The sequence below is a fragment of the Cryptomeria japonica genome, chromosome 11, assembly GCF_030272615.1.
Source record: "Cryptomeria japonica chromosome 11, Sugi_1.0, whole genome shotgun sequence".
NCBI lineage: Eukaryota > Viridiplantae > Streptophyta > Pinopsida > Cupressales > Cupressaceae > Cryptomeria > Cryptomeria japonica.
In genome coordinates, this window is record NC_081415.1 from 606,127,942 (window position 1) to 606,138,550 (window position 10,609).

Consider the following 10,609-nt stretch of genomic DNA (forward strand, 5'->3'; position numbering starts at 1 on the left):
ATATAACCTTATGAATTTTTTATGTATTTTTCTCCTTTATTTTCTTTTCTTGGGACGTACATTGTCTATGCCCTTTTTATATAAATTTGGACTTATTAAGCAAGGCATGCAATTAATTAGAAAATAACTTAGATTTATTTAGTTTAGAGAAGTTGGGCATTAATATTAAAAATGTTAGTTTTCAAAATGAAATTGAGAAAATTAGAGTATTTTGTTTTTAGTGTAATGATGATGAATAATGTTGATGTGACATAAATTAATTCAATAGTGTTTAGAAAGCTAATCTTGTTGATTGTCTTAAACTCTACATAAATCAAAAATTCTCTGTGAATTTAATCTCTAGGTGAATTAGGTCACAATCCTAATCTAACAATTCACAAACTTTGGCAAATGAATCCTCCATGATGTTTGTTGTCTAATTATACCTAATTGGCAATATTTGAAAATCTTATAAAAAATTCTAAACTATGAGGGTCAAGTTTTCCTTAATCGACCCCTTGGAAGACTAACCTTAAAACCATGGGCTTGTATGGTTATCTATAACTAATAGTCTAGAGAAGTATGGTCATGTACTTCTACTTAAAGGACAAAGTTATCTTACATTAAGCAACCATCAATTGTAATAGGATACAGTAAATTAGCATCCAAGGACATACACTTGATATGATGTGTGTATTGTTTGTACACTAAGGTATTTTTGGGGTCCCTAATATACCTTTCATTCATTAAAAAAACCATTGAATCAAAAGCTAAACATTACTAAATAAGCAATTAACTAAAGGATTAAAAAAGTGGTGATAGTATTACTATCATAGATAACAAGTATGTTAAATGGAAAATTCAATTGAAAATCCGATACTAACTACTAATCAACAATTGTTACATGAATATTTAACTATCTTTAAATAACAATTGAATGCAACAATATTAACAAATTAAAATACAAAGTAGCATTGTACCTCAACTGGGCCTTTACTGGGGTATGTACACTCATTGCACAAAATAGTTGGCTAACAATCAATGATTCATGCCAGTTACTTCATAGAGATGAAGATAAAACTTGTTGGAATTCGATTGCTTATTTAAAAATAGAAAATATCAAATACTTGACCATTTGATCCGTTGTTATTTGTAGTCTATAAACTTAATCCTAACTTATTTGGACTCATCACTAGATATGTCACTCGTCCTTGTTATGCAAAGAGGGAATTATTTTCAAAAAGAAAACAACTCAAAGACTAAGAAACAAAGTCTTAGCATAACTCTGCTAACATAAGAGATAATATTTGATCACAAAGTCATGTGTGGATAGGCAATAGAATCATGTAATGTTAAAAAATATTGACATTAACTACAGTATAAGAGTCCTTGATTCTATAATCATTTTTTGGTAGTACGAGTCTTATGAAGCTACAAGATCTTCCTTAGCCATGGTTAGCTCAACACTAATTTGCATGTTGATATAAAATCATACCTCTCTTGGTTGCAATATTACATTTTCTCATTGTTGTTGTAAGCACTTTGGTTGTAGGTACTTGTGTGCTACCTATCGATGGCTATCTCTTTTTTCTTTCCTTGCTATAGAATAGGTTAGTCTTTTTTACAAAAACACTTATTTATCAAGATTAATCATGTTATCCTATCACATGTCAATTAATAATTATATATACATGTAAATTTCATTAAAGCATTGACAACTATGTTCAGTGCACCATATTAACATAAACTTATAAAATATCATGAAATTGTATGAAAGTTTAGTAGTTCTTGGGAAATAACAAAGAAAAAGGTAGCATTTAAAACACAATTTGGGAATCCATCACTTCCCCAGCCTAATTTCATTCTTTCCCTCTAGCAAGAGGTGGCATTTGATTCTACATCAAAGCCAATTTTCTAAAGTCCCCCAAGGTTGTGATACCAGTATGTTGAGAGTATCCTTTCATCTTCTCTAATATGCTCCACCTGGCTTCCCCTACTCTATCATTAGAAGGCACTATTCCTTGTCAATGTGGAATATGCCACCATAGTAATGGTGGTTGAAATAGAAGAGATCCTAAAGTATTTTATAGTCCTTTGCAATCCTTATGTATTTATGTGCTCTTTAAATTATCGCATGAAAGTTATACAAAAAAATGAGGTTCATTTCCTTACAATTCATCAATTAGCCCATGCCACCTCCTTGGAATGAATTATACAACCTCTTGTCCTACAATTATGGCCATTTGTACAAATATGGTGTAATTGAAATTCTTGTATGCCAAAATTTGATCATAAATATTTGGTTAGCTAACAATGGTAAACCAAATATCTAGCATCTTATATAGGTTTTATGACTCTAGTATAAGACCAAGAAATTGATTTCTCCAATTCCCTATACTCGTGCATCTATTTCCCTCTATTGGTTTCATTTTACGAATACGAAAAATTCTCATAGATGCAAACCCCACACATAAAGCAGTGGGTTCTATTTGATGTCATGGGGTAGAGCATAATTAAGCAAAAAAAATTCACATAGAGTATTTTGCAATGTTATAGTTAACCTTGAAAAATATTGAAGAATCGCCTAAAGGTAGCCATGGAGAATGATAGATCATAATATAACTGCATAAATTGAAAACCTAGATATTGCTACCTTAAAAATAAGGCATAAACCCTTGTAGGTGGCTCACATTTGACAATTTGGGGTGCAATGAGAGACATTTGATCAATGTTGTCTTTTAATCTCTTTATTTCCTCATCCTTATGTTGAATATTTGAAACAAAAATTGATCAAGCATTTCATCTTTATCTTTCCTTCACTTCTCATATTGCAGCTTAAGTTGTTGCATTTTCTTCTATAGCGACAAGGCAATATTTGCCCATGCAAATTTGGAAGGAGTCAACTGTATAGTTGTTGATCAATTCTCTCTAATACCTTCTTATTTGAGATAATTACTCTAGGATATACTATTATAGATATGGAAATTGTTCTTCTTCCTATTTGTCTCCCCTATGTGCAATCTTTAGCTATGAGTGCACGAATGTTGCCCTTCTTTTGGCTAGTCTATCCAATCCAAAAGTGGTTTATTAAATGAATGCCCCTCACCACTAGCTTCAAGGGATGTGGACTCCACAATCTAAACTCAAAATTATTTCTCTGCAAATATGTACCTCATTTTAGAGTTGGTTTCTCGTTCTACTATAAGTGGTTGTGCTTTTGTAAGAGTTGTTTTTCTTGTTGCCCTACCCTTTGCAAGTGATGTGATCACACGAGGGCTTTAAAGGAGTCATTGTCTATTGTTTGCTCATGATGGAGATTGAAGCTGATTTTTATTTCTTTTTACCCATGAAAGGGATATTTGAACTGCTTGTATTTTTCTTGTGGTACCAGTTACAATTGTGACCACAAGGTGAGTTTCATGAAGTTTTTGAACTAGGGTTTTCAGAAAGCACATCCTTACTAGTGGGGTAGGAAATTAAGAAGTAGCTTAGTGTTCAAGGAAAGCTTCATGCACACAAGAAGATGCATGAATTGTAGAGATTGTAGGGATAGATGAGATTGTAGGGATAGATGAGCTTGTGGGTCCACTCTTACTTTACTCATTTCTTGGTCGCACCCCCTCTCAAGCACTCATTGTTGTTGTTCATTTAAATGTAAGTGGTTGGATATGAGGCCCAACATTTACCCCTCTTACTCTTAGTTATAAAAAAATTCTTCCCGAGCCATATTTGGAAAATGAATGCTCAAACTCCTTTTAACTAGTAAATTTTGAATTAAATAATGATGAGATAATGCAGTAGCCTTAGCTTTCTAGAATTTTATGGCCATGTGTGAGAATAGGTGACAAAGAAATTTGGAGACCTTTACATGCCAATCTAGAAAATTGATAAGCAATCCCCATCATTTAAGATCATTGCATGATATAGCGATTCTCTTCTAACCAGGTTGTCACCTATCTATGGCACTTCAAACCTCATAGCTTATCTATTCTCCTCTATAATGAAATCTACCATCTCCCCTTATTTATTCACTATTAAACAACCTATTTGAATGAATAGTAGAACTCCAAATCTTGTGTTGAATTTATTTATCCTAGATTGGTTGATTTGGCATGAAAAAATTATTACTACATGTGTATGAACAACCACAGTTTGGTTCAAAGGTAGAGAGAAAGCTATTCATTCAATATCATTACAATTGGTAACTTGAGTATCATCCCCCCAACTAAGGTTACATGAAGCGCTATTCCTAATTGCTATAGTTATGAGAAATAAAATGGAATATAATGGAAATAAATGATGAAATAGCTTTGATTACCGACAGACAATTGAGAGTGGGGAGGGGGGGTGAATCAGTTGTCTCGCAAACTTACACAAATCAAACTTATTATCAGATCTGATAATTAAGCATGAAAGCATAAATTAGCAACACATTAAGAACACACATAACACCAAGATTTTTGACATGGAAAACTCGGTCAAGGGGAAAACCACTGTGGGAACCTACCCACAATATGATGATACTTTGTTAGAAGTGTAACTAAGAAATTCGGAATAACCATCAAAGCAATAGATTAGGATACCATAAACATAAATTGCAATGAAATCAAATCCTAATACACTCAATAAAGGAATGAAGATCAAACATTCAAAATAACACAAACCATATGCAGATGTTCCCTTCATTAACCTCCATTGTTCTTCTTTCTCCTTCAAATTGTTGTGGGTCTCACCTAAAAAGCAAGTTTATTAAAAGAAAGATGATGATATGATAGAAAAATGATTTAGGCAGCATAAGGATACTCAAAGCGTGGTTGTAAAAAATGAGCAATGAGAGCTCAATTTATAGAAAAAAATGGGATTTGATTGAATGGCTAAGATTGAAAAGATTTTTGGTTAGATGGACGGACTTGATTGAGTGCACATCAGAGCTGCCATTCAAGGAAGGATGAAGATAGAAGAAAGAAAATGGAGAGATATTATGAGAATAAATAAAAAAATATTTAATTATCTTTTCATAAATACCAAATTAGCAGGTTGAAGAGATAAGGGAGATAAAAATTAAAACGTGGAAGAGATAATTGGAAATAAAAATTAGAAAGAGGAAGAGCTAAGTGGGGTCATAAATAAATAAATAAAATTTATTTATTTCACCCACACATGGTAATTAAATAAATTAAAAAAAAATTAATTAGAATAATTTAAAGAAAGGGATTAAATAAGTAAAATAATTATTTAATCATGAAAGAATAATTAGCTTAGAATAAAGGGATTAAATAATTAAGTGAACTATTAATCAAAGAGGAATAGTTAGGACTAGTTGATTAAGATCAAGGTTAATTGATTAGAAAGAGATAGTGATGAATATTAATTAAATAATAAAGATTATTTAATTAATGGTTTAGAAGAAAAATAATTAAATAATTAAGAATTATTTAACCAGTTTAGATGAAAAAGGTTAGTGAAAAGTATCATCGAAGACTTGGGACAAATTTTCAGTGTCTACAAAAAGTATATGAAATATTATAATGGCGAATGCACATGCATTCAGGCACACTGCCTAGAGCTCACTGCTCAAAAACAACAAGGGCTACAACCCAGGGAAGACTCGCTATCTAACAAACAGATGCAGATTACATCTGGAAGATCATGAACTGAAGAAATAGCATCTCCTTAATGCCTGGTTACAATTTCGGTTAAACACATAACAACTTTCTTCTTCTCACACTTCTTCTCTGCCTCCAAAATATGTATACATTCAGTGCACATACATTCTAATTCTCATCCATACACATCGCACACTCAATTACAAAGATAATACATTTATTTATACACGACATCAACTCTTGTGTTCAGATCAACAAGGTCAACTCAACATACATCACTTAATTACAAAAATATAACCACACACGCTACAAAATCAAATGCCGACCAAGCAATGTCGACTAAGACATAACATAGACCCATATCACACGCCTCGAATGTGAAACACCTCCAAGAATTATGCATGAACATTTGCAACACACTACAAGCATCTGGTCGGCCACAAATATGAAGAACACTAACACACCAGATAAAATCATCAATTACAGGCACAACGATCAATGCAAACCAACAACACAAAAGGCACATGATCTAGAAACATCCAAAAGCATCATGAATTACCACTGCAACATCCGCACAAACATGAATTACTAGAATCACATCATCATTATATCGGACTTCAAGAACACTAACTACAATGACTATCAACCTTGAAAAATAAATTGTGGAGCTCCAAACCACAAACCAATAGAATTGAAGATACACATCAATGTCCCAAACATTCCTCCAAATCTATAGAATAAGATATTATAATACGGAGTAATGCAGATCAAAATACTGAATACTGTGACATCACTGAACAACTGAAAAACTAGCCACAACATAGATACTCATAACTCATTCAAATCTTCATGCAGACCTCTAAAATTGTACAGAATCATCTATACACAATCCTCTACAAACCCTTTAATCTGCAAACTTTGATCATCAATATGTTGAACAAACAAACTCACTAAACTTCACTGCAGTATAGTCACAAACAGAGAAATATGTTGACATCAATGACAACACATCTCTCAGATATCATTAAAGCACATATTTGCAGCATACTACCAACAATCTCCCCAAACATCTAACAATTTCCCCCTTTTGCATTGATGGCAACATATGATTTGAAAAACAATCAATGACAAAGAAAAGGAAAATCTCTCTCCCAAATCTCTTATGATACTCTCTCCCCCTAAACTCTTCACATTTTTTCACATGAATCTCTATTCCTCTTTGACATAAATGGAAAAGGCACATATTTGTACCACAAAACATAATAAATGACTCACAAAATTGACTTACTGACTACTCCCCCTGAGTAGCAACCTCCACTCGTCAATCTAGATCACAAGATATGACTATGAAATGCACCAGACTAATGCATACCAATTCATCTTAGTTTTCGTTAGGAGGGGCAATCACCCCTAGCTTCTCTCTGAGATACTCAAAGGTATATTTAGGCAAAGGATTCATGAAAATGTTTTCAATCTATTCCTTTGTAGGCACATACTCCAATCCGACTTCCTTCTCATTTACCTTGTCTCTCAAAAAGTGAAACTTGATTGATATATGCTTAGTCTTTGAATGCAACACCAAATTCTTACAAATGTTAATTGCACTTGAATTGTCACAATAGATAGCAATAGACTCATCATACACTACTCTAATATCTTTCAACATCTGCTTCATCCACACAACATGTGTACAATTGTTAGCAGCTGCAATATACTATGCCTCTGCAGTAGATAAAGAAATTGAATTCTGCTTTTTACTCAACCAAGAAACCAATCTCTTTCCAAAGAAAAATGTATCACCACTAGTACTCTTTCTTTCATCCATATCACCTGCCCAATCGACATCAGTAAAAGCACTCAAAGTAAAATCATCATCTTTAGGATACCATAAATCAAAATCAACAATTCCTTTCAAATATTTGAAAATAATTTTAACAACTACAACATGAGATTCCTTAGGATTGGCTTGAAATATAGCAACAAGACAAACAACATTCATGATATCCGGTCTAGTCTGAGTCAAATAAAGTAATCCACCAATCATAGATCTGTATTTGATCTGATTTTCTTTAGGGGAATCATCATCCTTAGTCAACTTACATCCGGTCACCATAGGAGTTCTAATTGGCTTTGTATCCTCCAAGCCAAACTTCTTCAACAACTCTTTCACATACTTGGACTGTGATATAAAAATCCCTTTTTCTGACTGTATAATTTACAATCCCAGAAAGAATTTCATCTCTCCAATCATAGACATCTCAAATTCATTATGAATTTCATTAGCAAACTCTTTGCACAAACTATCATTTCCTCCTAAAATAATGTCATCAACAAAAACTTCAACAATCATAATGTTATCATGATCAATCTTGAAATACAAATTACTATCAGTAATACATTTGTTGAATCCAAGCTTCAACAGATACTTATCCAATGTGGCATACCATGCTCTAGGTGCTTGCTTCAATCCATACAATGCTTTCTTCAACCAACACACCATATCACTTTGATCAATCAATAGAAATCCATCTGATTGCTCTATGTACACCTCTTCTTCCAATTTGCCACTTAGGAATATTGACCCGACATCCATCTGATAGACTGAGAAATCTTTGTAAGCCGCATAAGCAAGAAGCAATCTAACAACTTCAATTCTTGCCATCAGAGAAAAAGTCTCTTCAAAATCAATTCCTTCCATTTGAGAATATCCTTTACAAACAAGTCTTGCTTTTTTTTCTAACAACTTCACCTTTCTCATTCAATTTGTTTCAGAAGACCCATTTGGTTCCAATTATTTTTTGTTTCTAGGTCTAGGAACAAGAATCCATGTATTGTTCTTTTCAACTTGATTCAATTCTTCTTCCATTTCTTTTACCCAATGTTCATCTTTACATGCTTCATTTACATCCTTAGGTTCACTCTTAGAAATCAAACAATACTCAACTTGATCTGCAACAATTCTTCTTCTAGTTTGAACACCTTTATTTCTATCTCCTATGATCTGATTTTCAAAATGATTCAATCTTGCATACCTGGGAATCTTAGGATTTTCTTGAATTTCTTACTCTTGATTTATTTCTTTTGCACTTCCACTAGTTCCTTCTTCTTGATTCACTGGATTCATCAGAACAATTTGATCTTGATTTTGACTTAGAGCTTGCTTCCCTTTGTTTGCACTGTCATTCTGATCATCTGAATCATATCTACAAGATTTGTCTATCTCCCATTGCTTTCATCAACCTTGACATTAGCACTCTCAACTATCTTTTTCAATCTCTTGTTATAACATCAGTAGGCCTTGCTTTTATTAGAATAACCAAGAAATATTCCTTCATCACATTGTGTAGGGGAAAAAGCGAGACTAGGTCAACATGCCCCAATCCTACCTTTTGACACACATTACGGAATACGAAAGAGCCTAGAGATATCGCACAATTGGCTACTTCTTTTTGTGAAAGAGAGAGCCACGGGATATCTATTAGGATTTCTATTCCTTTGTTGAAATTGGAAGATCAAATGATGCAAGTTCAAACCCTAATCCCAAAATGCAAGTATGAACTAATAACAAGATTGCAGAATTGAGATTAAACAATGAACAACTGTAAATACAAGGATGAAATAAGAATGCAGATGTGTACCCGGAGTCAAAATCGGACTGAAAATGTGCGGGACGGGGGCGCGGGCGCCACTGTCCTGATTCTGTCCTGAAAACCACACCGGAAACTGCTGTTTTGCACTGTAGAACACTGTCGGAAATTGTCGGAAAGCTGTCTGTCCGGAGGACCAGGGCGCCCAGCGCCTCTGTCCCAGGGACCAGGGTGCCCAGCGCCCCTGTCCTGGCAGGACCAGGGCGCCCAGCGCCCCTGTCCCAGTCTTCTGCTCTGCAATTTGATGCAGAGTGCTGTCTTGACCTGTTCTCTCCAGATCTGTATCCTGCGGCATCGTCTGAGTCCCGAAACCTGCACTTATATCTGAAAATGGGATGGGCGACTATATAGGGTTTTGCCTTAGTCAAACCCCTGCTTCGGTGATTTCCACCTCCACGAATAGCCAAGTTGTTTTGTAAAATGTATTGTGTGTGCAGACCTAGTGTGTGTGCAAGGCCCTAAAATGCAAGAAAGCAAACTAGAGCAACCTAGGAAGTAAACCCTAATTGCTTGTAAATGATAATGTAAATGCTCTAAATCAAGATGCAAAGTGATCTAAAGCATGAATAAAGGATATATTGAAGCTTATGCAAAGACATGAAAACAACATGAAATCATACCCAACCCACAAGGGAGGAGTACAAGCCAATCTTCAATCGGTAATCTCCTATTGTTCTTCAATGCCTTCCAAGCCCTAAGTGGATGAATGAATTTGATAAGTGCTTGATAGAGGGATGTTGAATGTTGTTGAAGTCTTCAAAGATCTACTTTTTTCGCTGCATATGAGGTTCTTGAAAACAAAATTCTCATTCCTTCAAATGAGGAAAGAGAGCTCTTATGTATGAAACCCTAGGTCGTAATTTCATCTTTTGGCCGACCTAGAGATTGAATATCCCGCCAATTTCTTGGGGTTAAGCTTTATTTTATGATTGGATCGCGCTCCTAAAATTTTGGGAAAAATGTCCGGGACCATGTGCACTCCGAGCACCACTGTCCCGACAACTTTTCACCAAATTTTCAGGGCCATCGGATATGATGATTTTAGAGAGAATCCCGAAGTTACAGGTGATTTCGAGATGATTTGACCTCCGAAACCAAGCCCCCAAGTTCAAAATAGGACTTAATTAGGGTTTTTGATTGAATGATGTATTGGAGGAATAAAATGAAAAGGGCACACTTTAATGAAAGGGCCCAACTTTATGATGTGGAAGATGATGAAATAGAACCTTAGACTTAATTAATTTGATTAATTAAGTGCTAAAGGGGAAATGCAATGCAAAATGTAAAATGCACCAAGGCGGGTGCTAAACTAGGTGTGAAATTGTACCACCCTAGCAAGTGCGTACAATTTACGACGCTACATTTAGCCCCCACTTT